Below are 27,704 nucleotides of genomic sequence, written 5' to 3'. Positions count from 1 at the left end.
CTTACAGCTTCTCTGTCGCTCACTTGCTTGGTGCTGATGCTGGGAGTCTTCTCATTTGCCAAGGAGGTCCAGGGGCAGGGTTGTGCGTTTCTTTCTTTTTAAAAAAGGGACTCGCTAAAATTTAAATTTTGTCTGCTAAAATCCTTCGAGGGGAGGGAGATCGAGCATGTGAGCGCCCCACATCTCCAGCAATCAAAGGAGCTGGACCATTAACAAGACTGCTCAGCTGGGACCCTGAGGAGTCCGGGAGATTTTCAGTCGGCGGTTTGTTTGCCTGACTCGTTGGCAAATAAACACATGAAAAGGAATTCCCCTTTTGTAAGAAGCTTGGGGGTGATGGACACTCCAAGGTTTGGGGTGCTGAGGGGGGAGGGAGCAATAAAGAGGTTCCTGGGCCCCCCGCGGTGTTCCGGACGCTGCTTTCCCCCTGGAATCAGCCCCTCCGGGGCAGCCCCAAGCCTGGAGGCTAAACCGGAGAATCCACCGCAGCTGTTAGGTGAATTCGAGGGGCCTCCTTCCAGGCTAGAACCTGCTGGTCTTCTCAATTATAAATGCAAGGAGTGGGCAAAAGTCCCTGTCTGGTAAGAGATTATTGTGCGTGAGGCAAAGAACAAATTGAAATGGTTTTATTTTATATTTTCTCCTCTTGTCTGGCCTCGTTGGTCAAATTAACATTCCACTCTTGCAGGCGGATCTTTCCCCTCCCCTTTATCTTATGAAGTAATAATTATTCATTAGTGGATTTCGTTAGTCTTTATGCAATAAAAAGGGATGTGATCTGTGAATTAAGAGAAAATATGAAGACTCTAACTCGTCCTTGATTCCCACAAGGGGTAAAATCCTGGCAATAGTAAAATTATGATCAGGAATAGTTGCCATACTTTATACAGATTTATTTTGAGCTAGTGATTGAGTTTCTTTTCTTTTCTTTCTTTTTTTATTTTATTCTCTGAGAAAGGTTTCACTAGAACCTGGGTTGTTTGGTTCTCTCAAAGAATCCCAGGTGAGGGTTGGTGCCAACCATGCAGGGCAGAGCCACCGCTGGGGGTGTGGAGGGACGGTTTCTTTCAGGAAGGGACTTTGAGGCAAGAAGCCACTCAAAGGCCATCCCCATAGGTGCTCCCCACACTCCCTCTAGACTTCTAGAATCTTCTAGACTGATCCCGCAGCGTGCAAGACACAATTCACTTGGCAGACTAATCAAATGCTTTCTGATGGAAAGGAGAGGATGGTCCCATGGCTAGGTTAGGTGCTGTTTTCTGAAACGGTATCAAAACCGATAATGTCTCCACTGGGCCCCAACCAGCCTAACTGTTCATTTCCACCTTCCACTTTGCAAACCCACTCCTCAAATTATTTTGTGGGGGTTCTTGTATCCTGTCAACTCAATGGCCACTCAGCAGCCTTTTTAACGCTTTGTGAGTCCTTTGCAGGGCTGGGAGAGCAAGGGCAAAGTGTTTCTGGGGCTGGTTGGGGGTAAGAGGGCTGGCAGACAGTATTCAGAAAAGAAAAACCGGCTTGCTACACGTTGTCTCAGAAATCGGTGGCATTTGTCACACAAGCTCTGACTCACGCAAACATCCAGTACCTCTTTCCTTACTTTCCATCTTTGTACTTAGTTTTATTTCATAATTCCGTGAGCCAATGAAAAAGAATGAAAGACCACAGAGAGCTTGGCTTTTCAGTCTGTCTTGCTCCTTCTTCTTTTTTTTTTTTCTTTACTTCAGATATTTTTTTTAACTGCAGAGATTTTTTTCTTTTTCAATCAGACACTGGAAAAAACTACAGTCTTCCAAGAACAGGGTAGAAATTTCTCTCCAGCTCATTTTCATAAGAAATGAGATAAGTAAAACGTGGCACTTTAATAAGACCTTATCTGAATGTTTTAATGAAAAACAAATTTGTCCTGCAAGGAGCTGGGAACAGTGCTCACCTGCAAGAAGCCTCTCCTTCCGGTGTGAATGCTCGCAGCAGGGACTGAGGCTCGCTCTACAAACCCATTCTGAAGTAGTGACTCATTCTTCCGCTTAGACTTCAGGCTTAGAATCAGCCACACTGGGAATCTAGCAATGAAGCAATGTGCTCCCAGCCCTTCTAAACCAAGTGAAAATTATTTGGAAGCAGATTCTGCACTCTGGACCAAGCAGCCTAAGTGTCCCTGAAGGACAGTGTTAGCGGACACCATTGCTTAGGTCCTCTCTTCCTGGACGCTCGCTCTGTCTGTGAGGCCTTTGGACAGAGGGCTGACTTTTTTTCTCCTATGGGTAACTGCAGTGTGTAGCACCAGAAGACCCCAAATCAAAAGGCATATTTTCTTCTGTGACTATTTTTGATATAGTGATGACAAAATTTGGTGAGGCGTTCAAGGTGGCATCGAGGGGTGCCAAGTCTGAGCTCCATCTCAGTGACACAGAGAAGGAAATTCCATGTCACTTACTCCTGGATGATTCTTTCTGTGTCAGCTAATGGGGGAAGAGAGGGAAGACATGCAATTCTTTCTTTCTGTGAAGACTCCCAGGCACTGGTGTTGATGTGAGTGCATGGTGTCTGTGCATTCAGAGGCGGCCCTGCTGGCTTTTGACTACAAGGACCCTTAATTGAATGCCTACAGATGCCCTGTAGGAGGCCAGAGGGCTTAAGAAAAAAATCAACACTATGAAACAACAGTAACATCTTCACACAGTACTGCATTTGAGAGCAACTGCCCAAGTTCATATTTAACTGAAACGATTATATTTGCAACATTTTTTGTTCTTCTCTAAATTAGTCAATGAGTTAAGAAAATGAAAGAAGTCTTTTACAACTCTTTTATTTTCCTATAGTTTCCTTAAACTGTCAACACAGTAAATATTCCATCAAAGGATTCTTTGCATGAGAGTTGCCATGTATGAGAGTGAAACAGACTACGGTAAGGCCAAAGGAAGGACATCTGGATGCAGTTCATAAGTAATTCCAACCAGTGTGTTAGCTCAGTGACCGTATCAGCATAAAGCCTTCCCAAGTTTGAATCCCATGTTCAAATGTAAATAAACTTTGACCACATAGTCTCTGTCTCAAGTCAAGTGAGAATACAGGAAACCCCTTTAGAGAACTCGATTATTCTTTGTCTCTATCATGAGCATCACTTTGGTTGACTGCCTTGCAACACTTTTTAGTTAATATTAACCTCACTCCAGAGGCTGTCCCATTCCCTGGAGCTGGTGTGGCCCAGGGAAGACAAACAAGGATCCCTCACATCATAGAGCTTATATTCAAGTGTGTGTGTGTTAGGGGGAGGGGCAGAAATCATCAATGAAGGTAAGACGCAAGTAAACCGTGTACCATAACAGAAATGAGACTGGATGCTGTGGGAAGCAAGCAAGAGGCAAGTGAGATGAGAGGATGCTGGAAGGCAGGAGTGGGGAGGCTGCAGAGAACACTAGCACGTGTGCAAGCTCTGAAAATGCAATGTCAGCTTTCTAGAAAGCCCCCTGTCTCCTGCCCTTTGCAATCTAATTCCAAGCTGCAGAGTTATCTAATAGACAGATTTTGGAGCTCTCTGGGGTCCTTCCACCAAACAGCAGTGGGAAGTTGCTGCTTCTAATGCTGCAAAACTGGAGAGATTTCCCCCTCCATCCTTGATTAAATGACATGCATGGTTTCATGCACTGCCTGGGAACATAAGATATACTCAGAAAATACTTTGCAGGATGAATGAATGGAAATGTGTGTACATGGATGGATGGGTGGATGGATGGATGGATGGATGGATGGATGGATGGATGGATGGATGGATAGATAGATAGATAAAACAGGAACTTGGATTACAGGACCTCTTGCTGTCTAATTTTACTCAAAAGTCATGGTTTATAAGCCATGGCTTGCCTTTTGCTTCTAAGTCTTTTAAGTTGCCACAAGGTCTCAGTCCTTGGTGCTTCCTTTAAGCCACTCTGCAAAAGATCCATTGTCATACACAGTTCTCCAGGTGGAAGCATCACTCCGTAGTCCTGAGTCACCAATGATACTACCACAGACTCACTCAGATGAGCTCATCCTGAGCAATGGGCTGCTTCTCCAGCAAAGGAGCCCATTCCAACTTTACAGATACAATTGCTTTGCATTTAAGGACAGGGTCCATTCTAGAGATCAAACTCTGCCTGTACAAAGAACCCTTAAACTCATCCTGGGTGTTAGGAGGCCTATGCCTAAAAGGAAGCCATGCCCACAGGGCAGGAGCAGAAGCCTGTGCTGCCCACAGATCCCAGGAGCACACACTACAATGTCTTGCCTCTTGGTTATGTTTAATTTTTATTTTTTATATTTTTAAATTTTTCGATATCTGATCTTGCTTTTTTATTTAGGCTCACGTTGCACTCACACCAATCCTCCTGCCTCAACCTCTCAGTTGCTGGAATTAGAGGGATGAGTCACCACGTTCAGCACACAAATGGGAAGTGTGAGGCAAGGGGACCAGAATTCATGGTCATCTTCTACCACATTGAAAAATCTCAGGCCAATTTCTGCTATTTCTGCTTTAAAAGAAAAAAATAAAGAAAGAAAAGAAGGAAACTCCCAAATAAATTCAAATAAAACTACAGTCATTTGAATATTATTGCCTTTTGCTTAAAGGACTGACATTAATTGCAAAATAAAATTAGCCAATTAAAAAGGTAAACTGCCTACGAATAATAAAAACTTGAAGTAGCTGTGGAAAGACAAACCTCCTCACATAACTGTCAGGAAGTCAAAACTGGCTGAGTTTGGGAGATAACATTTTGGTACTGATTAAAGAAATGTGAAGTGTTCCTGTCTTTGCAGGAAACTATTACATTTCCCCAAATCTGCCCTGCTGAAATAGCTGCGTTGAACGCAGCTACGCCTGTGTTGGGATGCTCGCTCTCATGTTGCTTATACAGGCAAATGACACAAAGCAATAGAGGAAGGCTATTTAAATGTTAGGAGGCACCAGAACCATCTGCATGCTTTCCCTTGGAGCCATTTCTAAAAAAGCACTCTAAGAAGCTTCAGAATATACAGAATAGTATTTCTGTGTAAAATCAAATCAAACAGCAATAAAGGCCCACAATTTAGGCCTGGGAGATGGTTTGGCAGTTGGAAGAGCTTGCCATGCAAGCCTGATACTCCAAGTCCAAGTCCCAGGACCACAGAACTCCTTTGAAGAGACAGGAAGTGAACACAACAAATCTTTAGGAGCAGAGCTACGAAGCTCATGGACCAGGTAACCTGGGATATGGAGCACAGCAGCAGATATAAGGGAGGCTTCTCTCAAAGGACCGGAAGGAGAGGAATGATTCTCCAAAGTTGTCCCTTGACTGTCACATGCTTGCAATGGCACACACACACACACACACACACACACACACACACACACACACACACACACAGTAAGAATTTAAAAATTAAAACAATAACAGAAAAAATCCACAACCATGTTGCCTGTTTTGTACACACATAATTTATAAACAGCCAGGGGTAATATGTGTGAATGTAAACACACATGAAAGTCCAATGCATAGAAACGGACCTGAAGGCTTATGACTCAAAAATGTGTTTATCCTTAGAGTGATGTGGGATTTGAGTTTTACTGTATATACACTTTTGTTGTTTGTCTTTTCACAATGTGTGTATGTGTAATTACTTTCAAAGTAAAATAAATATCCATTTGATGATTGCTTCTTCATGTCTATCACAGTTGTTATCATGAAGGCTCCAGGTTATGAGGCTAGAGAGATTGCTAAGATTGGGTTCCACCACCTATGTGAAGTAGCTCACAACTGCCTGAAACTCCAGCTCCGAGGAATCTAATGCCCTCCTCTGACTACCAAAGGCACATGCGCAGATGGCTTACACACAGACAGAAACTTATGCACATGTGTAAATAAAAATGTCTTAAAATATTCACAAGGTATTTGCTTCTAGGGAATCCTTTACAAATGGTGGGAAGTGTTCTCAGATAATCCATAAAAACCTGCTATTATTGAATTGCAATATCCTGGATATCTACCATCTACCATAAAAAAACCCCACACATTTCATATTTGCAAGACCCTGGGTTCAGTCCTCAGCACCACCTCCCCAAATATAAAAAGTAAAAAGATAAGATGTGGGTGAACGGTTTCAGAATGTAACAATCCCACACTTGCTTTGGACACAACTTCCCAGGGACAAGACACATTTAACTTATTTATTCATATGAGGAAACCATTGAATCCTTGCCTACCACCTCCTCAGATACCAAGGATGCTGAGAAACAGACTGGAGAGTTGGCACTTTGCGTGTTTCTATAGAAAATTAGGGGCATAGCTACATTGGCAGTCCGGGTATCTCTGGATCTCATTTGACCCCCTCACAGGTTAGATAGCTTATGTTGGAACCAGGTAAAACAGGAAAAGATACAGATTAATTTACACTCTTTCTCCCTGCAAGGTTCTCTCTCTCTCTCTTCCCTGCTCAATGACAGGGAAGCTCAGGTGTATAAAGGAGTCTTCTTTCTTCCTTTATAAAAGCCTATATCACTTTTTCCTTGTGTAGTTGTCTCATGGGCTGCTATTGCTGGGACTCATATACATGAACTTGGCTTCTGGCCACTGAGACAGCCCATGTCACTGTGAAAGCCTGTTGCATGGCATGCAGTAGTATGTGGGAGTTAACCTCTACACACACTGATTTATACTGATTGCATGTCTTAGAGAACACAAACAACAAAACCATGAACCCAGCAAAGGGACATACAGGTCTTTCTGGTGCCCGTGACTCTTCTTTCAAGGCAAGGCAAGAAACAAGGCTGCCTTTAGGCAGCCTCCAGGAAACACATAGAGTACTGCTGACTCTAGCCTATGCCCTCAAGATATGCCAGAGTCCCGTGGCATTGAAAATGTCCAGGGGCTGAAAGGGGCACTTACTGTGACAGTGGTATTAGGCCTCGATGAAGCTTTGTTAAGTCTCCTGGAAGGTCAACATGGGTGAAATCCAAGTCTGGTGCTTGTGAGGAGCGATGTCAACCTGTGCAAGAGACTTAACCTCTCTAAATGTCATACCAGTTTCCTCATCTGTAAAATGGAGTCGATAATGAAGGGTTCCATCTCAGCAAGATTGCCATTTCCTGCCCTCATCTCCAACGCAGAGGCTAGTACGATACAAACTTAAAACAAGGACTGCATGAAATTAACAACTTTTACATTTGTGGCCAAGTTAGGTTTGTTCACCACACACACACACACACACACACACACACACACACACCATCTGCTAGCTTCGTCACTTCGAAAAAGAAAGGGCATTTTACACCCAAAAGCAAAAAAGCAAGAAGGACATAGTCTCAAAATAAAGGACTGCCTTTCAGATTGATTAAATTTAGGTCTATTAAATTTTTCACTAAATTGCCCTTGATTTTCTCATTTAGCTGCAGTCTGTTGCAAATGCCATTTGAGAAGTCTGATGAGCTTGTGGGTCAGCATTTGGGAACCACTGAGATAATGAATGTAAAGTGCTCCTCAGCCCAGGCACCCACACTCTTGGGATCAGGAATTCTTGGTAAGTATCACGGGGAATGCTTGGGAACAATTACAGCAGCGTTCACTGGGCCTGCGTAAGTGGTAAGTGTCCTCCTCTTCGTGCTGGCTCTCTGCAGCAGGCACCCATGCCCTTTGCAGTTCTGAGCATTCTGACCCAGAGAGCAGCTTGACTTTCTCATAGCAGAGGTGTCAGAAAGGTCAGGGGAATTGATTATGATGGATCACCAGGGTTTATTCTCTCTCCTCAATGACACAGCCCTGCTCCTTCAAGGCCAGCCTCGAGCATAACTGGGATGCAGTATATAGAAACACTTTGGTTCATGATAGGCTATGCAGTATACTGCATAGGGAAGTATATCTTTCCAGCTCCACATCCTGGGGCTCAATACTCATACTTCATTATCTACTCGCAAATATCTACTAAGAGGTGGGGATAAAGTACTTTTGCAGAGAGCTTGCCTAGTGTGCTCAAAACCCTGGGCTGGATTCATAGCACTGCATAAATCAATCATGCTGATGAACGCCTGTAATCCCTGCACTTGGGAGGTGGAGGCAGAAAGATCACAAGTTCAATGTCATCCTCTGCTACAAAACACAGCACAGACTGCGTGAGACCCTCAAAAGCAAACCAAAATAATAGTCCAGTGATTTCTAGCTCCTAAAACCATAGTTCCATTCTCTATTGGAGGATAGTAGTATTATTTTTAGTAATGAATTTGATAAAAATTAAAATTAAAATACAAACATATGTGACTGGAACATATGTCCTACCAATAATCAACAAACAGCAGAAAATATTATGAATTATTATATTATCAATCTTCAATGAGTTAATGAAACATTTATACTTTCTGACCAATAAATAAATAAATCACATACAAGATCAGTAAAGTCAACACATTGACAGAATGCTGAATTCCAAATATAATTTTGTTTTTGAAAGGTTTCTTAAATAACAATAATTACAGAAAAGTATATAGACATATCCTTTGGGCCCTGGTCTTCTGTTTTACTGTTTTTTTGTTTGAGGTTTTGTAGTTTTGAGAGGGAAGACAGGATACATATGGCCCAAGCTAATCTTAAACTCATTGTCCTCCTGCCTCAGTCTTTCCACTGCTGACTTTGCTGGCATGTAGCGTCACATCAATGCTGCTTTGTTCTGTTTTCTTTTCTAAGGCAGAACAACAGTGGCCTTGAACTCAATGTAATTCAGGTTGGTCTCAAACTCAGTCTCCTGAGTGCTAGGACTACAGGCACGCAGCACTCTAGTCAGCCTTGCCCTGCCTCTTAAGTACTTGACTTTGCTAGAAAACCAAATATACACAGCTTCCCACATAGTATTTGAGGTCATTTCCTCTTTGTGTTTTGGAGAGGGACTGGGTCACATATTTTAGATGATGACTTCTGGCCAGATGGTAACTAATGTTTTGGTTTGTTTTCACTTCCATGAAACCCTGTAAGATAGCTCTTGACAGCTGTTGACAACATGTGAAAATACATGATTGATAGTAAAATAATTCATAGTAATACTTTTTGCTGTTCATTGATTTTTTTGCTAAGACATATGTTCAAATTTCAGGACATTATACATCTGTCTGTATTTTAATTTTACCAAATTCATTATTGAATTGCATTAAATGTTTGCTTACTTGCTAATAGGGTGAAGAGTGGGGTTTCCATTCAGTTTGGTAGAAGAGAATGAAGGATTAATTCCCCCAACTTATCAGCTGTACCAGTAGCAGCAAAGGTGTTGCTTCCAAAATCATCACTCATTTCCATCATCACTGTGACCGCCTTCATCATCACCACCACCACCACCAGCATCAGCATTTCAGTCATTGTTGCTTTGAGCACCAGGCTTGAGCAGGCAGTTTTCCACAGTTACCCTTTACAGCTAATCTACAAGCCTTCCTCTCCCAGAAATCAATCTCACATCCCTAGCATCTATTTTTATAGACTGACATTATCCCAGTTTTCTACTCCCTCTGTACTGGCAGGAGGTGAAAGCACCAGGACATCCATAGCTGCCCTACACTTTTCCAGAGGAAAAGACCCTACCTCTGCCAGAACTCTCTTATCACCACCTCTGGCCAAGGTGACAAGTTACAAAGAAGATTCTATTCCATTAGCCGGAGTTTAATGGGCTTCAGAGATCCACAGAATACCCCTGAGTTAAGAAAGGATCAGAGCAGATGAATGACTTTTATTCTCATAGGAGCTGTGCTGAAACAATCGGTTTCAAGAGGAGACTCCAGGGGAGAGAGTTCAATGTTTGGCAGTTGAGAGGGTGGGAGTCAGCTCCCAGAACACAGGACAGAATGTTAAGAGCGTGGGACCCAGGAGGGTAGGCGGCAGAGACAAAAACGGCTAAGTGGTGATTTCTTCTAATGAATGTGTGGGTGGGGAGGTCTACTTTGGGAAGCCTCCATATCCACCCACTCTGGGTTTCCACTTTCTGGATGGAACTTCAGCAAATTTGAAGGCAAACAAGTCCTGCAAAGGATTCTCCTCCACCCCCAACCACTGCAATAGGCCTGGCGGTAGGGTTCTTTGACCCTGTAAATGGTCAGAAGTATTTATCTTTCTGAAACCTGAGTCTCTCATGAGCATCTCTGACTGGATGTAGCTTCACCTCTAACCTCTGAATATCTGAATTAATGGAGTTTGACCTTAGCCTTCCCAAGGTCTTTTTCTGGCACACAGGTAAGAGGCACACCAGATATTCTCAGATCTCAGTGTCATGGTACACCTTCAAAGGCTGGTGGCTGTTAATGATGAGCACAGTATATAGGGATACACAAAACTAGGTTACTCTAGAAAACCTAGGTTATGATGCAGATGTACTGGTCATTAAACAGCCAAGCACCTTACTGCTAAGGACCTCACGTCATCAAAGCTGTGATCTCTGGACTTCCATATCTTGGCCCACAAGTTCACAGTGGCAGGACTCAGACGTTTTTATAATCCTATCTGGCCTGTTAGTTGAGATATATATGTACTGCCTCTTGGCTTAAGTACAAAGACTCATACATGAGGCTAAGCCCCTCACCATGTTCTGCATACGTCTGTTTGTATGACTGTCGTAGACAGTACCATGGAAGGCTGAACTAGACAGCTGATTGTGGCCATTTAGAAATGATTCTGTTGGGGTCTGGACACATTTCATCCTCGATGCAGACATTGGCTGCTCTAGCACTATTCACTTGATTCGTTTCTGCAGGCACCTTTCCCCTAACTTTTCCCTTTCCCTTTGAAAGCAAGCTCAAAATTTTTCATCTTCAATGTTCTGTTTTCTGAATCCTCAAAAGCTTGGAACCGATGGTCCACATTGTCAAGGAAGGAATTACCTTCTACCTAAGGTGCTCCAAAACCATTCTTCTGAATTGATATTCTTAGATCCAGAAGACGATGTATCATGTTCATTGTTTACAAAGAATGTCATTTGCCTTTCCTAACTTCAGATGTAAGTAAGCAATCCCCTCAGCATAGGGGTGTACCAAAGAATAACTTTCTCCTGCCAGGGCTGGGATGCCTCATGTGCAGCATAGAAGATCCATGTCCCACACAGACAGCATTTACCGTGTGCGTGTGTGTGTGTGTGTGTGTGTGTGTGTGTGTGTTTGTCTCATATGTCGGGGTGAAATGTGTGAACCTGTGAAAACCAGAGGTCAGCTTCAGCTGCTGTTTTTTAGGATGCTGTCTACATTGTTTTCTGAGACAGGACCTCGTCGTGAACTAAAGCTTGCTGGTCCACCTGGCCCAGGAATTACAAGCTAGCATGCCTGCCATTTTCCAATATGGATTCTGGGGATACAACACAGGTCCTCATTTGTGTTAGGCAAACACCTTACTGACTAAGCCATCTCCATAGCCCAAGTTCTCTTGTATCCTAATCATGAGTACACTATGAGCACACATACACACACACACACACACACACACACACACAGAGAGAGAGAGAGAGAGAGAGAGAGAGAGAGAGAGAGAGAGGAGGCTCCCTCATTTTACGTCCCTATGAAGCATTGCAAGCAACACTGAAAAGCACTGAAGCAGCTCTGACTGAATCAGTCTCCAGCACAGCACAGCCCTGACCTGGCAGCACAGGCTACATCTCAGGAATGCTCACGAACATCCCAGAGTCTCCAGCAGTCTCCAGCACAGCACAGCCCTGACCTGGCAGCACAGGCTACATCTCAGGAATGCTCACGAACATCCCAGAGTCTCCAGCAGTCTCCAGCACAGCACAGCCCTGACCTGGCAGCACAGGCTACATCTCAGGAATGCTCACGAACATCCCAGAGTCTCCAGCAGTCTCCAGCACAGCACAGCCCTGACCTGGCAGCACAGGCTACATCTCAGGAATGCTCACGAACATCCCAGAGTCTCCAGCAGTCTCCAGCACAGCACAGCCCTGACCTGGCAGCACAGGCTACATCTCAGGAATGCTCACGAACATCCCAGAGTCTCCAGCAGCCTCCAGCACAGCACAGCCCTGACCTGGCAGCACAGGCTACATCTCAGGAATGCTCACGAACATCCCAGAGTCTCCAGCAGTCTCCAGCACAGCACAGCCCTGACCTGGCAGCACAGGCTACATCTCAGGAATGCTCACGAACATCCCAGAGTCTCCAGCAGTCTCCAGCACAGCACAGCCCTGACCTGGCAGCACAGGCTACATCTCAGGAATGCTCACGAACATCCCAGAGTCTCCAGCAATCTCCAGCACAGCACAGCCCTGACCTGGCAGCACAGGCTACATCTCAGGAATGCTCACGAACATCCCAGAGTCTCCAGCAGTCTCCAGCACAGCCCAGCCCTGACCTGGCAGCACAGGCTACATCTCAGGAATGCTCACGAACATCCCAGAGTCTCCAGCAGTCTCCAGCACAGCACAGCCCTGACCTGGCAGCACAGGGTACATCTCAGGAATGCTCACGAACATCCCAGAGTCTCCAGCATACACCCCTACAAACACACAATCCTTTCTGCTACTTTAAGACCCCCAGACTGTTCCTGAAATTGTCTGTTCATGGAAGTCCCTCCCTTCTGCTGGCCTGCCCTTGAGGCCACAGCGAGAGCTCATCCCATCTCTCCCGATGCTCTGAACCATGAACCCAACTCTCAAACTCTATCACTCCATCTCTCCAAAGTTACAACTATAAATTCCCTCTTGATTTCTTCCATCCCCATTGAGCCAGTGAGTCACTTAGTCTTTTTAGTCTACAATAGAAATCTGTTGTTCCCAAATAAGTCCCTTTGCTCTCAGCTTGAGTGCCCCCCAATTCATGCTATCTATGGATCCCATAGAGGACTTTTAACTTTATAAAACCAGGCCTGCCAATTCTATGCTCCACAAACACCAACGACAGCTCTCACTGTTAGAGCATGTTAATAGCTGTTGTGCTCTTGTGCTATGTCTCTAGCCTTTGATAATATAGCTGGCACTTTTAAATGACCCCATGCTTAAGTTTCCCGTCACCTCCAACCCCATGAAGATTGCTATGCTCAGTGCATAATGATGTGTCTGTCTCCTGATATGTGTCTCCCTTCTGAGCCTTCTTTGAAGTATGAGTGAACAAACCTCAGAATGATCAGGGTCTAACTAGTAATCACAGAGTAAAATGGGTGTCATCTTTTTTGCCATGTTGAGATAGAGGTGAATCTTATAGCACCTCCTCTATGTGTCCAGTTGACTTCACAGAGGCAGTACTAGGCACACACAGATAAGACCATGTAATTCACGAGGATGAATACCCATGTTAACTCATGGCTTAGAAGGAAGCATCCTGTAGTTTATAAATGGCACATCCAGTATTAACAGCAGTGAGTTACTTGTCCTTTTTCTGTCTTTCAATACTCCATTCTACATACATATGTAGGCACGTCTTGTGAGAGGTTCCTATCTGCTCCCCACCCCCATGCTATCCACCCTCTGTTGCTCCTTCATCTCATTAGTACAGCCATTATCAAATAGCAGATTATGGTAAAATCATGGTTGAATGAATGGAAAAACTTGTAAATGGTACACTTTCCTGCACCTCTGGGGTTCTGATCTGTTTCATTTACCAATTGGTTAATTTATACATTTCCTTATCAGTCACACCTTGATGCATTTGCTGTGCCAAATGTTGCAACTACACCTGGAGACACCAGGGCTGTAAGATGAAAGATAGATCATAGTTCTACCTTAACTATATGTTTTAAGGTCATCTAATTAAAATAATTACTTTTAGCAACTTTTAGCACAAGAGACAACATTTTTTCTCAATATCACATAACACATTAAAAGAGTGAACTGTACTCTGGGGCTAATTGAAAACAGTATTACTTCTCCATACTCTCATTTTCAAATATTAGTGTTTATCAAAGAGAGACTTACCTTTTCTCTGATTGAATATACAATAAAATTTCCTATTGGAGATTATAGAATCCAACTCCAGTTCTGACCCTGCATCTATATTCTAAATAGCATTCTTTGAGACATTGGTTTCTCTGAGGGAGTCTGCCAGTGTAAAGGTATGCATGGGGCAGAGAACCATGAGTGTGCTGTGTGGTATTGTGAGGCAGAGGTTACAGGTTTACCCTCTCACAGGAAAATCACAGTGGTAATGTGAAGGGCGGCCAGGCTCAGTGGTACACATCTGCAGTCCCAGCCCTTGGAAGTCAGAGATAGGAGGATGGAGAGCTTCTGGCCAGCGAGGACTTCATAGGAACACCATTCCAAACACAACCCCGCTCCAAAAAGCAAGACTGTTCTTGTGTTGATTTCTTGAGAGGAGAATGCTACAAGGACCGGGAAGCTGACTTCCTGAATCTCAGGCATGGTGCTGTCAAGTCGTTGCTGGGTGACTATATGACAAACCATTTGGATTTTTGAGTTCTGCGTGAGTAAAATACAAGTGTTAATTGCATGATTATTTTTAGGTCTGAGTTTGGATAACATGGAAAAATACAAGCAAAATACTTGGAAAACCCTTAAATACATCTTGGGCAAAGGCTTCAAAGATGGTGATAATGGTGGTGCTGATGGAGATGATGGTACTTGGTGGTGAAGATGATAATGAGAGTGATGTGTGGTGGTGCTGGTGATGATCATGGTGACAGATGCCGATTGCTACTGATAACGGTGATTCTGGTCATAGTGTTGATAAGGGAGATGGTGCTGATTGGAGATAAAGGTAACAGTGATGATGAGGGTAACACTGTTAATGTTGATAATGGAGAAAGAGGCAGAACTAATAGTGGTGACCAATAATGACAGCAGTGACGACAGCGGTATTAGTGATGGTAATGATGATGGCAGTGGTGCTAGTGGTAACGGCGATAATGACAGAAGTGTTCTTGGTGATAATGATGTTGATGATGGTGTTAGTACTGGTAATGATAGGGATGCTGTTCATAATAACGGTGATGGTGATGATGCTGATGGACACAGTGGTGATAATGTGATCTGTCTATTCTTTTTATTTTTGCATTCGTTTGTTTGTTTGTTTTTAACAAAGGGTTTCTCTGTGTGGTCCTGGCTGTCCTGAAACTCTCTCTGTAGACTAGACTGGCCTAGAATGCAGAGGTCCACTTGTCTCTGCTTCCTGAGTGATAGAATTAAAGGTGGCTGCCACCATGGCCCGGCTTGATCTGATTATTTTTGATTGTGAAGGAAGGGTAATGTGGTACATAATTGGCCGCTGTCCTGTTCTCTTAGAGTAGGAAGAGAGGAAGATGTCCACCTCATCTTCCTAAACAGAGCTCATTGCTGGTTCTCCCTTCACCTTGGTGTGTCCAGCCACCGAGGTAGCTGGCATGTTTGTTACCTGTCTGACTCCCCTGCTTTCCCTCCTCATAACTTGCCACAAACATCTCCAGGGGACGGTCCTGTGCATCAGGCAGCATCTGGCACCTGTGTCCTTCTGGGTAACTGTAAGAATATTAATATTTTATGACCTTCTTAGTGAAAACGCCAACCCCAGGGTGCTGATACTTCCTCTGATACCATTCAGACTCTCAGCAGGCTGACATGTTCCCTGTCTCCAAGACTTGTCTCTCACCAGCAAAGCCATTCCAATATATTTTCTCCGGCATAGTCAATGTCCTATTGAGATGTACGCAGTTCCAGGAAATACCATAAAACCAGCAAATCCAAGAATCATTGAGCGTTTGCAGTGTGCTGGGCACTGTGCCAATTGTCTCACATTTATTATCTCCTTCCCTCTTCTCAGCATTCCAATAAGCAAGGCTATAACAACTATCCCATCCTACAGGTCTGGAAACTGAGGAGTAGACAAATTAGTAACTCTCTTAAATTCCCAGGCTGAAGCGCCAAGTCAGGTGGGTGTAGTTTCTTACCTATTTATTTATTCCATACTGCATTGCAGAGAATGAAGTTTGTCAGAATACCCAAAAGCTACTTGATGGATATTGGTGCTCTCTGAGGGCTTGTTCTTTCTAAGAAATTATATTGGATGAACAGCATCTAAACCGTGGCTTATGTTGATCTTGCTTCTTCCAGCCTCCAGGTGTCTCAAACTATCAGAGGTTCACTGGAGAACTCAAGTTCTGAGATCTGAAGAAGATACGAGGTCACTCTATTGCCTCTTTGTTTCCATAAAACACAACCAAATTGACCTCAGCCAGGAAGTGCATCTGGGAATGGTTTGGACTTTGGTTAAGTAGCTAGCCATACGCATGTCTACCTCAGTACATTTTTTCATTAGACTATGTTTCCTGGTTTCAGAAATCAAAGTCAGGGGAGATGATTTAAAAGGCATAGACATTTGTACAGCAAAGCACAGGAAACGTATGCACAGTGCACAGCTGCCCAGATATACCCTCATCTGGGAATAGCCCCTGTTAGGACTTGAAAATGAAATGTCTTCCATAGGCTCATATGCTGAAGGCTCCACTCTCAGGGAGGAGTGCTGTGCTGAGTTTTAGAAAAAAACTTCCTGGAGGACATTGGTGCCCAGGCGTGTACTGTAGACCTTGTATACAGTCTTTTCGCTCTCCAACTACTTACCTATACTCCCATCTCCATGACGCTCTCATGAGTCCATGGTCTCAGAACCCACAGAGCCAGCATCTGAGATCTCTGAAACTTTGTCCTAAAACAAATCCTCACCAAGTTGTTCTCTCGGACTATTTAATTTGATCATAGTTATACAACAAAAGCAGTACACTCTCTTATATAAGCCCAATCTGTATTGCTAATCCATCCTGTTCATTTCTGAACTTACCTCTTTCTAGATGCCAATCCATCTTTCTGCCTCGAGTCAGTCAATGCTTCAGAAAATCCACCAGACGTTACGAGTGGCATAGTGATTACAGGTTCTTAAAAATTATTCTTATTGTTTATCTGTAATGAGTCAAGTTTTTGCACAGTAGGTTTTGGGACAGAGAAAAGGAGATATTTATATTTTCCTCCCTTTCTTTCTGAAAAAAAATAAATGTAAATAGCACAAGCTCCAGAGTAAAGGCCCTTGTCTCTCACACACCCCAGGTCAGAGCCTCTCCAGGGCTTGAGGGGCAGAAGGGCTTGAACCACCAGGAATCAGCCTTGATCTCCTCGATATCCCTGCCCCGTAGACATAACCCAATGGAGAATCTAGAAAGAGACAGAGGTGCTGGCATAGGCTGAACTCTCCACGCAGCCTAATTATAGTCACCAAAGAAGGCCCTTTCTCGTCTCTCCAGATCCTGCCTGACAGCTCATCACTCCACTGGCATTTTTGTCAGGAAAACCTCATTTCTATTTTTATTATGAGAACTGCTTGTCTTTACTGGCTCTTTGTACATAGATCAAGACATTATCAGGGCCTGCACTTTCCCCAGGCGAATGGGAATGACTAATTTTCTCTCTCTATTAAGGACTCTGCTACCTCCACTGGATCCCACAATATTTATTTCACCCTCTAAGACCTTCAGGACCTGGAAAAATGTTAACCTCTCTGGTGCCACATCCCCTTATATTCCAAAGCCTGCTGGTATTTATTTCCTGAGCTTATGGTCAACAGAGAAAGTGGCCCAGAGAGCTTCAAGGCTCACTTGTTTAGTGGGACCTCACTTATAACACAAAGGACAAATTTCTACTTCATTCTTTATAGAACATTTTTTACAAGAAGGGCTTATCTCTAGCTAAATGAGCTGAAGCAGAAAGAGTTTGGAGCCTGGGAAGCCACAAACAGGTGTGAGCTAAAGAAATTGGGAGCCGGGAGACAAACTTGGGACTTCCACAAGGACAGTATGCACTCCTAACCTCAGAACCACTTCACTGGGAACTAATAAAGTCACACGATGACAGCAGAGGCCCAGTGACGGTAGGAAGAAAAAGTTGGCATTAAACTGTGTCTCTTCCAGTGAAAATTACACCCAATAACAGCGATGGTATAAAACCCCTGTGTATAGACAGTGAAGTTCATTCCATGCTCAGGATTCTGAAAAGCATTTATATGTATCATTTTATTTAATCCCTATGTCAGAGTTTTTATTCATGTATCCACCCATTCATTACACATTTAATTCATCTATGAATATTTATAGAGTAGTAAATTATGTTCTAAGGATTGTATAATGTTCCCAGTACATGGTGATTAAATATAAACAAACAAGTAACAAGCAAGCAACTACTACTCAAACTGTTCCTGGGATGAAACAAAAAATCAATCTATTACCAGAGAGAGCCATGAAAACTATCAGTGCAATGGAGTCCTGACACAACTAAGTCCTCCTATCTTTATACTTTAGAGTTTATCCCAGGGACATGGAAACATTTCACACAACAATGTATATATAAAGCCGTGATGTTTTTATTCATAAGTAAAATTAGGAGTTGTTCATATATATTTCAATAGGTGAATGTTTAAAGAAACAGCATCATGTCCATATCATGGAACTATATATGTGTGTGTGTGTGTATGGGCATAGAATGTGTGTGTGTGTGTGTATGTATATGTATATGTATACGTATCTGTATCTGTATCTGTATCTGTATCTGTATCTGTATCTGTATCTGTATCTGTATCTGTATCTGTATCTGTATCTGTATATATCTGTATAGACTGAATCTCCAGACAAAAGGAAGTAAACACCAAAGGTTTGCTATTACATGGTTCTGATTTTGAGGTATCTACATTTCGTTCAAGTGAGAATCAGTATTTACCAAAAAGACTTGGGTGGGTAGGGGGTGGATGTTGAGACAACAAAGGAAGTTATGGAACTGCTACGTATCTTGACTGTGGTGGACACTGATCCTCATATATGGTAAAACTGAACAAAATGAAGCATCTCACCCCACCGCATCCATGTGAAACTGCAATAAACCTAGAGAAATTGCAATGAGATCAGTTGATTTTTATCAGTGTACACACCCTGGAATGGGATGCTTTACTATAATTTTGTCAACATGACCATTAAGGAAGCCAAGTGAATGTGCTATCTATTATTCTGTAATAAGTAAAAAATTATCTCAATAAAGAGCTAATCAAACAAGATTACATGGTAAATTTTCTGAGGCCAGTTATTGTTCGTGGTATAAAGGAAAAGATTAGGGCATTAATAGCAATATGGGAACTATGGATAGCAAGGGGATGGGATTAGACTAATGAAGATGTGGTTTTTCATTGGTAATTCAAGGCTGAGAACTTGGTGAGGAACATGGCAAACTGCACATATCCCAGAAAATGAAGCCTTGTGGTAGAGGTATAACCAGGAATGGACATGGTCCGGTAGCAGAAGGAACATGGTAGAGAGGACACAGCATGCAAAGATGAGAGGACCTTCTGCAGGTGTATAATACCTGAGTGAGAAATGGGCTGGAGAGATGGCTCAGAGGTTAAGGACACATGGTTCTTTCAGATGGCCTGAGTGTTGTTCTTAACACACAGGGTTGGTGTTTCACAGCTGTGTGTAGCTCAAGCTCTAAGGAATCCAGTGCCCTCTTCTGGCTTCAACAATCACTATACTCATAGTATGGTGTATCTGCTCACACACACACACACACACACACACACACACACACACACACACACACACACACTATGCATAAATAAAACAACTCTTTAAAAAATGAATGATTGCTCTCAAGTTTTACAGAATTTGTTACTACCATGTAGGTGCTAATAACTGATAGTAAGCCAAAAATCCAGGAAGTTCCTGGCTTGGATCTCAACACCAATGTTGCCATAATATGCACTGCCTCCATTGATACAGCTTCATAGTGATGGGGAAATAGTGGAATGGGAAGAGTACCGTTGTTTAAAGATGAAGGCCTGGCTGAGCTCAGTCCAGGCTTCATGTGCTATGTCATTCGATGTTCCTCCAGTCACATGGGAACAGAGCAGGGAGAACCCCCAGCCACTCTCAGGTCAGCCAGCCTGGCATACACAGCCAAGAACAAGACATATTCACAAATAGGCAGAAGGTGAGGACTGTCTCCATGTGTCCAAAATCACATATATCCCCTTATAAATACATACCCATCACACATACACAATGAGGAAAAAAATGGTTCCGTGAGGTTAGGTGCGCACACACTCTTCAGCACATAATGCCCCTCCTATAAATGTACCTAAGAGAACAAAATTTATGTTCAGATAAATGGCTAAATAGGAATGTCTGAAGCAGGAATTTCAAAATCAGCAAAAATTGGAAGCAACGCAAATGCCCTTCAACTATTGAATATATACCAAGTGATGCATCCACACTGTTAAGAATGCTACTCAGCAAGAAAGAGGAAAAATGATCTATTGATAGATGCAGTCACGTGGAGGAGTCTATATCCACTTTGCCCAGAGAAAGAAGGCACTCTCTATGGCTGCCTTCTTATCCCATTCGTGTGACAGTTTAGAAAAGACAAAGACAACAGGAGCAGCCATGCTCCTGGTGATTCTTATGCGGTGGACTGACTCCAAATACAATCAAGGAAACTTTTCAGAGAGATGAAGAGATCCCATATGCTGACGCTGGCGAGTGTCACATGACCAGATGCAGTTATTGAAATTCATGGTTTAATGTACTCAATGGGACAAATTTTCCTGCATATAAAACGGTCTTAAGTAAGCCTGGCTTGTGTGCTGTGATCTCAGGGAATGAGCAGATGCAGACAAAAGCCAGAGGAAAACTTTCCTTGTATCCGGGAAGTCATTGGTGGTCCCAAGAGATAGCAATATTAATAGTCTAATTTTCAGATGTAATAAATAAAGAAAGAAGGAGAATATGGCCTCTATAGAGGGTGGTGGCTAGTGCCTAGGGACAGGCAGAGAGCAGGATGGGCTATAGAAAGCCTGGATAACACAGAAGGACTTTTTCTGAGTATACTAGGCATTTTCCTCATGTGTACCCTCTTCTTTGTCATCAAACAAGAGGAAGTGTTTCCCATTCAAATCCTCCCAGATGCCCAAGCCATCGTTTACGCCAGTGTCTGTTGGTCAGTTAAGGCTGCTTCTGTTCTGCATCTATGGATTTGGACATGGAAACTGAAGGGGATGATTTGGGAGCCACACAGAAAGATGATGGAAAACCAGGAAGTAGAGCAAGCATCGGGAGGCAAACAGACAGAGGAATCCGCAGAGGAAGTCTCTAATGAGACATGGCCCAAGATTTCTGACATCTTTGTCATTTGTATCTGCAACTCAGCTTTGGTGGTGATTTCTTGATTCTTAAGAAGATATGCCTTTCTATACAATGGGTCGATACTCCATAAAATCCAATAATTCCTAAAATCCCACAGCCCTGAACTAAGTTGAAATTCCTTAGATATTTGTGGTAAGAAAGGAAAAATGTGTCCCCTACATGCCAGTGTTCCTTGCTTATGTCTCTGTTTCCTGAGAAAATTCTGAAAAGCAAAGAAGAAACAGCACATTTGCCTTCCATCTTTAGCAGCCCATCTCAGCCTGCAAAGAAGACAGCCAGGATGTCTGCCTAGCTCCAAATGAGGCAAAAGGTATAAACAGACTACACTTCCCTTATTAATGCCGGTGCTTAGAAACAATGGGTCAGTGGTGGTTTTGTCTCTCGTTCTTAGCAATTAGATGTCCAATCAGAGTCAGGGCTGGGATTCCAGGGTTGTCTTTTCTCCCTGTGCAGAAAAATCCTGTTGTGAATTAAGCTCCAAATGTGCAGGGCTCAACAGTCTCAGGTTAGCGGATGTGAGGCTGTCTCTTGGCCCAGAAAATACACCAGCACCTGTGACTGTGGCCATATTTGGCAGCCATGTCTGTGCTCTCACCAGGCTTCTGGGTTCTCAAAGCTCATGCCACGAGGGAATCATAACAAGCCAACGATCAATTTCTCTTTCCGTTGTATGAGTCACTGGGGGCTGACTCTGAAATAGGGCTAGAATGTTTGGTCATTTCCCGAAGTTCCCGTTCCTTGTAGGATGCTATATGAGAGAAAGATGAATTCCGAGCTTCCTCTAGGGGACACAGGTTCTAGTGAGGCGACAGTCAGATGAGTTGGTATCATGCATCATCATTTGTGGATGGAGCCCAGAAAATGATCTAAAAGCAGTCACCATCCAGTCAGGTCATTTTCATGCAGACCCTCCCTCTCCAAATTCCACCCCCCAGTCCCCTTAAATTTCTAATACTGCCCTCACTATATGTTCTTATCATCCTGTCCTTTGCTCTAGAGGATGAGGGTGACATGCTGGTCACTGCCATGTGTGGCTCAGGCCTCACTCTGCAGAAAATTCCGTCAATGCTTGCTGAATGAACAAATAATAGAAAGCCTGGTGCACACACATAGAAATGAATTCAAGTGCAAACCCCCAAAGAGACCACCTGGTGAAAGGCAGAAAATATCATTAACTGAAAACAAGACATTTCTGAGAAATCCGCATTTCAGCTTTACCAAAGAGACACCGTAGCACTTTGCCCAAGTGACATGTTATATACAGAGAAAATGCAGCATTTATTTCTATTACACCAGCTTCCTCTGTGTAAGTCAGAGAGGTTAGACGCTCAGCACGGGGTCCCTCTTGGCCAAAGATCCACATTAAAAAAAGTAAGAAAGAAAGGAAGATATATATATATATATAGTCTCCTGAAACATATGGAAATTTTATAATCATTTAAAATAAGAGTTGTTTTTTGTTTTTTTTTAATCAGTCTTTCTTCACTACTTACATTAGAAGACCTAGATCCCAGGAAGATCAGAGTGTTTTGTTTTTTAAAGAAACAAAAAGCAAAAAGAAAGGAAATATTAAATTTCTTCACTTTCTATCTAACCCTCATCAAATGGTCCCTATTCAATGAGGTCAATTTACTTTGAGAACAAGACAACATCAGCTAAGCACCAGAAATCACTGGTAGTCTTAACACTTGGCATAAATATTAGTGTTCATTTTAGGTTTTATTGCATTTTTTTAAAAAATGAATTGGATCTTGTCCATGTTTTTCCTGCGGGGGGTGGGGAGTGGGAGGGAAGTAGAAGTAAAGTCCTTTAGACTTTTTCATAGGAATCTCAGGCAAGTAGAGATGGGAAATAAAGAACCTAAGATGCAGGTCAACCTGAAGCAAAGGCACCCCAAAGTCAGTAATAGTCTGATGCAGCAACTCTGCAGTTACAAGTCTCAGGTGGGCGGGCGGCGATGGGTTCTAAGCCAGTCTGAGACACACAGACTGTGTCAAAGCCAACAGACCGACAGTCATAGAATGGTTGATGAACGATAAAGCCATGAGCTGTGTAAAAGGATAAACTGGTAAAAAGAGGTCTCCGTGGTGCCGAGTTGTGAGTTCAGTCAATCATTTATTTTTATTTTTGGGGGTTTTCGAGACAGGGTTTCTCTGTAGCCCTGGCTGTCCTGGAACTCACTTTGTAGACCAGGCTGGCCTTGAACTCAGAAATCTGCCTGCCTCTGCCTCCGGAGTGCTGGGATTAAAGGTGTGCACCACCACGCCCAGCTCAATCAATCATTTAAATGGCTTTCTTTGGGGAGCTTCCTTGTGGTTTGCAAATATCAAATATACACTGGAGTTCCTCTGTAGATATTCTCAACTGAGATAAAGTGAAGATTTACTCATAAAGAGACACCAAGAGAGAGAGATGTGTGCATTCTTTAAGCATTATGACACATTTATTTAACAAGCTGATGCATTTGCAAATTCAATCAGTAGGTATGCAAATGGGCACAAGTTTGCACATGAGCAATTGTTTGAACACAAGTGTAACAAACATCTGTCCCTGTTTCCTACTTGAAATTTTGCTGTGGATTCCACATTACGATGTGGGGAACAAAGTAGAGCTAGAAACTACAACTCATGCTTTAATCTCTCTTTCCGTGTGCAAGGGGAAACTGCCCAGTGACAGGGTGTTTGCCCAGCATCTCCAAGGCCCTTTAACCCTTCTCTTTCTCAAACACACACAAAGTGTAGTGTGAGGATACAGAGAGAGAGAGAGAGAGAGAGAGAGAGAGAGAGAGAGAGAGAGAGAGAGAGAGAGAGAGAGAGAGAGAGAGAGAGGTATTTTTTGCATTGGTCACCAACAAGGATTGCTGTTGTATTCTACTGAGATATTAACCTGTCTGAATATTAATCTTTCCATTCTGGTCCTTTTCTCTCTCTCTTTTTGTGTTCTTCAGGTTGGCTGTTTTCTTGTGGTACAGAACCTCTCTCAATGTAAAATAGCTATGGTGCACTCTTAAGCTCAGAGAGATGCTTTATATTAATGATTCTTATGTGTCCTGCACTGGACAGAACTTCTTTGTATGAGTCTAATAGAATATCAAACGATTTTTATACAAAGAAGCTGAGGGCCATCGTTTTGGGCCAAAAGAGTGATGGAAGATTTTCTTCTAATCTTCTCAAGCCTTCAGGAAACCCGGATGCTGAGACTAAGAAGAAATGGCCTTCCCATTCTGCATGATGATGGTCTGTTAGAAGATGCTGGATACACAGACTGCAGCTATACTTGGTACTTTGGCCTCATTCTAGCTAAGAGCTGTCCTAATTGTCATTACTATGACCAAAAGAGTGTTCTGGAACTCAGAGAATAGGAGGCTCATGTGTCTCACCTAGAGATAGGGCAAAAGATGGGGGATGTTTTCAGGAAAGTTGTCTTAAAGGAAGCACATCTCCACACATACCCTTTTGGATCTTCCCTGAGATGCAATATATGTTTTGCAGCAGATATTATATTTTGTTTCTTAATAATCCATATTTATTTTGGTTAATAACTGTAGATATCATCCCTCCAGGATGAATAGTTTAAGAAAAAAATCATTAAATAAAAGTTGGTTAATTGCATTTCTGAAGAAATCCAACATTTTAAATGTTTCTTCTGAGAACAGAACTGAAATAAAGTTAAAGGATAAATTATCTTCTTTTTGTTTTTTACCCCTTCCTCCCAAAACACAGATTCTGACATGTGCTTTTCTGCAAGGTCTGGAGGCACATTCCAGTTACTTTCAATACCTTAAAAAGGAGGCAAAGTTATACAATCTACAATTCACTGCACACAAGCTGCCTTTGATTGTATTGCCTTGCAAACTAGACACTTTGCGGGGAAGCATAAAACTGTTTATCACTAAACATTTGAGATTCTGCTCAGATAATTTACATATAATTAGACAGAAGCCCACACTTGTGAGCAGCAGCATGGCCTTGCCTCGAACAGACAAGTCTTAAGGCTGTTTTGGGAAAGTGTAATGAGGGTTTTATGAGTGTTTCTAATCCGTCTTAACATGGGTGGGAACAAAGGTGCATTACTCCTTTCCGCAGCCATTCTGGAGACCATTACATAACTCAAAGCAGAATAATGATAAGCTGAGGTTGGAAGAGGTAACCTGCCCAGGTATGTAGAACAGTTAGAAAATTCTAGTCTTTTCCAGAGGCATAAAATGAATTTGATGATGATCCCTTTGGAAGTATTAAAAAAAAATTAAAAAGGAATCATCCAAGGATAGAAGCCTCCTACTCAGATTCTCCGTCCTTCATTATCTACCTGGGAAGGGAGGGGATACAGAGGAATTCGGAGAGAGGAGAAACACAAATGAGGATCTTCAGAACTGAGCCCCCCCTTCCCCGCCCCCTTCTCCCCGGAGTCTACAGATGCTTGGGCTCCCAGGGGTCTGTTTTTTTCTTCTCTAGACATCTTCTGCCTAAGACACGAAGGTAGCTGCTTCCAAATATACTGACCATCACTCAAAGGTGTAGCATTGTAAAGGAAAGCTGGGGAGTTAGGAGAATGGGAAAGTGTCACTATTTCATGACACAAAGACTGCAGACAGAAATAGCCAAGTCCCTGGCTGCTGCTGCTCTGAAGCTGCTCTGCAGACTTGGCACTGGGTCTCCAAGGGGGCTTTTCAGAGTCACCTCTGCAATCGCTTCTTTTGAATCCACAAAGCCAAGTTGTGTGCTTTCCCTTGATGAACAAGGAATTATGTTTTGGATTCTCCTCACTGTCTTTTCGATCAAAACCGGTCTGCATTGTGCTTTATGGCTGAAATTTACGCAGCACATAATCTCAGCTATATTCACTTTATATAATGACATCTTCACACCCCTCCCCGAACTGCTTAAAGGCGCTGTGAGCAAGACTAAGTTCCAATAGTCCCTAGGGTGTCTCTTAGGTCTTCCCAGGCAGACATGCTCAAAGTCTCCATCTGGCCCTAAATAAGGCAGTAGGTGAAGTCTAGATTCAGGATGACCAATTTGAGGCTTTAGAACACAAAGTGGATTTTTTGGATGCTTGTAGCATATACAACTGAAACAATATTAATTGTTATATTAATTTTGTAACCACAATCTAGGGAGACAGTGTGTCCAAAGCTCTAAGTACTTTCTCTGCCAGCCAAGCTCAGCATTTTGTTTGTTGTCATCTGAACATCAATTCAGGAGGCTTCACAAAGCCCACCTTCCTGACTAAAGCAATCTAACAATCACACACAAGTTGCAAAAATAAACTCTCCTTCCTCAAAACTATGGAAGCAAAAATGTATAGGTCACACAGCATATATTATGAATAGCCATCCTGTGCCTAAACTAATGCCTGACAAAGGATAAATATTTGAAGAGTGGGTGAGATACATGAAAAATGGTAAATGAAAAGAAATATAAGTTTAAAATAGGGGATGGCTAGGAAGTGATAATCAGTTTACGCATTTGAAATGTATATAGCCACTAAGTTTTTAGAAAATATTTCCTAACATATTCCTTTGCACTATTATTTTTGAATTGGTTAATATAACAAAGTATGATTTTTTCTGTATGTTGTCTCTTCTACTATGTTCCCTACTTCTCTCCCTCTTCTCTTCATTTCTCTGTGCCTGTCCATGGACACACACACACACACACACACACACACACACACACACACACAATTCATCCTTCCTCCTAGCCAACTACCCACACATTCATCCATACATCTACCCACCCATCTATCCATCAAACCATCCATCTATCCATCTATCCACCTACCTACCCATATACCCAACCATCCACTTAGCCACATATCCATCCACCCACCCACCCATACATCTACCTACACATCTACCCACCCAGCTACCCACTCATCCACTCATCCATCCATCCATCCATCCATCCATCCATCCATCTACTCATCTATCCATCTACATAACCATATACCCACCCATTTATCCATGCATGCATCCATCCATGTATCCATCCAGTTGTCCCAGATAGAAGCAGCAGTGCAGTGAAGTGATCCCAATCTAGTCTATAAGGAATTCTAGTTAATATCTTTGTCAAAAACAAGTTCAGAGTAGAGTAGTAACAAATTCTTGGGTATGTTACAGTTATATTTTTCCTCCATGCTATAGGAGGAACTGCTTTATAACAAAGTCTGTGTGTTTGTGTCTAGGGGTATGCGTGTTTGATATATAGTAGATTATTTTCTTAAGTTTCTTTGCATACATCTTATTTTTATTAGTATACATTAATTGTACTATATAATGGGTACATTCAGACATTTGCATTATTGCATATAACACCTCTCTTCCCTTCATGTCTCCACTCTCCTTTCTCCATTCCCTAGTCTCCTTCTAGAATTTCTTTCTTATTGTACAAATAGAACACAGGAAGCATTCAGCAAACAAGAGCTGTGATAGTACTTAGAATACAGGAAGTACTCAGTAGTTATTATGGTCCATGATAACACCCAGAATATAAAAAAGCCTGAGGGCACGTGAGTTAATTCAAGTCATTTGGTGATGCAGCTCTTACTGTCTGAATGACCGGATCA

At 42.6% G+C, this 27,704-nt stretch overlaps 1 protein-coding gene across 31 annotated transcripts in view; it reads right to left on the bottom strand.

The window, feature by feature from the left end:
* Positions 1–27,704, bottom strand: part of Rbfox1 (RNA binding protein, fox-1 homolog (C. elegans) 1) — a 1,527,688-nt gene that overhangs the window by 373,275 nt on the left and 1,126,709 nt on the right. For 2 of the 31 annotated variants that reach the window (XM_030249127.1, XM_006522186.4), the window contains exon 1: positions 6–27,057. The exons of the other annotated variants lie outside the window; for them this stretch is intronic. The gene's annotated coding sequence lies outside the window, so the exon portion shown is untranslated. Of the gene's footprint in view, positions 1–5; positions 27,058–27,704 lie in introns of those variants that run through there. 31 annotated transcript variants of the gene reach the window in all.

This window comes from Mus musculus, chromosome 16 (genome assembly GCF_000001635.26).
Source record: "Mus musculus strain C57BL/6J chromosome 16, GRCm38.p6 C57BL/6J".
Taxonomy (NCBI): Eukaryota; Metazoa; Chordata; class Mammalia; order Rodentia; family Muridae; genus Mus; species Mus musculus.
This window is presented reverse-complemented; position numbering and strand designations above follow the sequence as displayed.